The following is a 3,975-nucleotide window of genomic DNA, read 5'->3' as shown; positions in this document are numbered from 1 at the left end:
CAAAAAACTGCAGAATGCTTGGAAGCAAAAATACATAGTGCTGAAATTTGTTTTTTCTTTCACGTGAAAACTGTGCATCCATTTACAAAACCGTTTTATGGGGAGTTGTATAAGGATGATGGCAACATGCCCGAGCAATTTCAGCCAATTCCGGTGCACGGTTTCCAAGAAATCCGCCTCCATCACCGTCAGCCATTTTTGCATTTTATCCATATCCGTGCATCCATTTCAAAACCTGTTTCATGGGGAGATGCATATGGATGATAGTAACCTACCCAAGCAGTTTTAGCTGATTCCGATGCACGGTTTCCGAGAAATTGATCTCTGTAATCTTCAACGATTTTCCATTTTTCTCGAAATTTGTGCATCCATTGATCGCAATTTTTCTATGGGAGGTGCATAATTATGATAGGAACATGCTCAAAAAGTTCCAGATCGATTCAGTCTATCGTTCGGGAGCAATGGGAGAAAACAAGTCTCTGTCTTGTAAAAATTCAACATCAGTAGCTTGAGGGTGCAAGTCTGAACGTGGAAAAAAATTCCTACAGCTTAGATCCAGCCAGAGGATACCTGCACAAGATAAATAGCCATGAATCAGCAACCAAGTCATCATGCAACCACAAAAACAAATGCATGCAGCAAAAGGAAGGGCCACAGCACCTCACAGCAACCACATGCGGCTTCCAGGTATGTGACTAAACTCGTTCCTCTGATTGAATGAGTGTAATTTGAAAACTGCGTGAGCAATGAGATGGTTGTGATTAAAAAAATCGGTGGCCAGCTAGCTCGCCACCCTCATCCAGTTCAAACAGCGCTCGGTGGGTGAATACGACACGTTTGCTTAGCGATCTCAGGAGGAAATCTGGAAATAGGTAGTGGTGACCATTTAAACTTCAGTGTGATTGATGGACGTGATTACAGGCAGAGAACAAACAGTTAAACACTACAGTGGGGACAAACAGTCTGCATGGGGCCAACGTGCAGTGGCCGGCTCACCCTCCATCAACGGAAATCTCCATAAAACAGCCAATCGAACTCTCACCACTGTTGTTTCAAGTTTATCATCGTCCTTGTAGCTGCATCAAGCTCCATACCACCTCCATAGCAGCAAACCAAGCTTTCTCGGCCATTTTTTAAAAACCCTCCTGCTTATCGACGTTCTACAAGAAGAAGTTCTACAGGAAGTATGGCACAGCTTTCAAAAGCAGGGAAGCCTGAACTTTTCTTCGTCGAATTTGGAGTTCTGAGAGAGGTAGGCTCGAAAACACTCTTCCATGCATGGTATGTTTTGAAAAGGTGGTGAATTGAACTGTCTTAATTGGGGAATCACAGAAAAATCAGCTTGTGAGTTGGAAATAGCAGTTTGCTTGTGTATTGCACGGAATTTCTCAGTTTTTCTGCATCAAAATTCTTCTCCACGTTTCCGGTCTAAAATTCTCTTATAAGGAAGGCATATGTAGCTGTGAGAGCCAGCGTGTGGATGAAAATTTTAAAATTTGCATATCTGAATGTGTCCTGAGAAGAAAACTTGGTCTCTGTCCTCTGTCTATAGAAGCAAAACTCTTCCTCTCATAACCAGATAGCTGAAGAATTTTTAATGTCCCTGAGATCTCAATCAAAGACACAGGCCACAGTGAATTTCAGAGGGTTGACCCTAAAGCTTACCCCTGAGCTCATTAGTCGAGTTACTGGTCTGCCATTAGGGATACCTTGGAGCAAAGAGGAGAGGGCATTGGGCCAAAAAGCCAAGAAAAAATTCTTCCTACCCGACGAACATCCTACAGAAGACAAGAACGGAGCCCACCATTCTCTTTGGCGCCATTGGAGCTTGAAAAGAGGTAGGCTCAGGAAACTGCTCTGCATAGGATGTATTTATATAAGGTGGAGGATTAAAAACACAATATTGGGTTAAAAGAAAGGAAAGTGAAGCTTAAAAGACTGCCTGTGTTTTTTTCCTTCTTTGGGTTATACACAGTTTCTCCGTTTTCCTGCTCTGCATCCAAAATATGCCTTTTTCTTTCTCACATTCTTTTGAAAAAAGGGATGCAACCATAGAAGCCAACCTATGAGAAACAAAATTTGCAAGACTATCCACTCTCTTAAGCAAAACATTGTGTTATAAATATTCTCTGTTTTGTCAAAGGTATTGATTTTTCTCAAAAACCGAGAAGCAAATTCAAGTTGGAAACAGTTCGAAGAAAAAATTGCAAATTGATGTTGTGAAAAAGAAGAACATGAGGAATTCCTGACTCCAGAAAGACAAACCTCAGCCATTTCTCTATTTCCGGTTTTGAAAGTTTGTTTCCTCCCTCCTCACCTGAACATTTCCAGCAGTCACCACACATCATGATAGGGAGATTTTTAGAAATATGGCAGGGGAAGATGAGGAGGAAATAGAAAAAGAGGAAAAGACCAAAATGGAGAAAGAAGAACTTGAAACAAAGGAGGAAATCAAAACAGAAGATGAGAAGGAAGATCCAGAACAGAAAAGAAAAAGACTGAAGCAGAGAAGGCAGAAACTAAACAAGATGAGAAGAAAGCCAAAACAGAGCGTGAGGAAGCAAGCTAATAGAGGCAGAGAAGACAAAAGAAGAGGAAAAAAGGAGGAAGGGACACACCATGAGATATCAGTGAAATAGACCGAAACAATTTCTACAGGAAGCATGAAAACAGAGCAGCAAAAGGAGAAATCACCTGAGATTTTGGCCAGGGAGGCAGTAGTTGTGCTGGTTGCCTTAAGCACATCTCCAAAACAAAAATGGAAGCGAAAAATGGAGCCTCCCATGTACTTTAAGGCAAGAAGGAGCACATAGATCAAAGTAGGCAGACCCCAGCCACAGTCAAAGGAGAAAATTGTCATTAAGGACACAACAGCTAAACAAAAGGAGGAGTCTCATTCAAAGATAACCCTCACCTATGAATGAGGAAGCCAAAAACCTTCACTTGGAGAGAGAGAATTCAAATGATGGACTCAAAGACAGCTCCATAGGAAGCTGAGACGGTTCTACAGGAAGCTGAGAATTCTCTATAGGAAACTCAAGCTAAGCTAAAAGAGACCGAGAAATTGGAGGAAAAGGCAGCCCAACGATCACAGGAAGAAGAAAAGACAAGGAAACATCTGATGAACAACAAAGAGAGGACAAGCTGCAGGCTGAGGTTGAGGCGCTAACAAAATTGCTACAAGAAAAGGAGCACAGGCAGCGGGAAGGAGTAGAGAGAAAAGCATGGTTTCATGACCAAGAAGAGGACATCACTTCAGAAGCTTGGCATGACAAGGAGGCCACCAGGGCCGTCAAAGATGAAGAGATAGATTAGTTTCTCAAAGGATGAGCAACAATTTCAGTAGGGGGTGATGATGAGCCCCAAAAACGGATAATTATATGGGCTCATTCAGCCTCCTAATTCGACTTAATCCACCATTCTCATTAGTTTATTGCATGTTTTTTATTATATTTATGCTAATAGAGTGAATTGGGTTAGTCATTATGCCAACAAGTCTAATGTGTGCTTTATGCAGTATTTTTGGTCAATTTTGGGACAAAATCAAAGGCTTAAATGAGCACTTCGCAGCCAAATTCGTGGAAGAACAAGGGAGAGGATTTGTAGGAAGGTGTCCCCTTCATTTATGAGCCCTTACGTCAAATTATCCACCAGTAGCTCGGAGCACAAGGGGCAGCCAAGCAAGTCAAATAGGACTGCTGTTAACTGCAAGTTTTGGCAGCCGAGTCCCTAAAGTTTAGGAGGACTGTTGGGGCCCTCAATTTGTATAAATAAGAAGGATTAGGGCCTCATTTTAGTTAGTCACTTTGTAGGCAGAAGTTAGCTAGTTTGTAGTTCGATTTTAGTCATTTTTCTTAGGCAGTAGGTTAGCTCTGCATTTCAGCACATTTTCAAGCTTTTTCTTGTGGACAGTTTTTGGAATATAACATTCTTGATAAATAAAGATGAATCCAGCTTTGCACCAGCACTAATCTT

This window comes from Pinus tabuliformis, chromosome 2_2, assembly GCF_031772625.1.
Source record: "Pinus tabuliformis cultivar Carrire ecotype Pingquan chromosome 2_2, CPIR1, whole genome shotgun sequence".
NCBI classification, from domain to species: Eukaryota; Viridiplantae; Streptophyta; class Pinopsida; order Pinales; family Pinaceae; genus Pinus; species Pinus tabuliformis.
The sequence above is the reverse complement of the archived record's forward strand: the minus strand, read 5'-3'. Positions refer to the sequence as shown.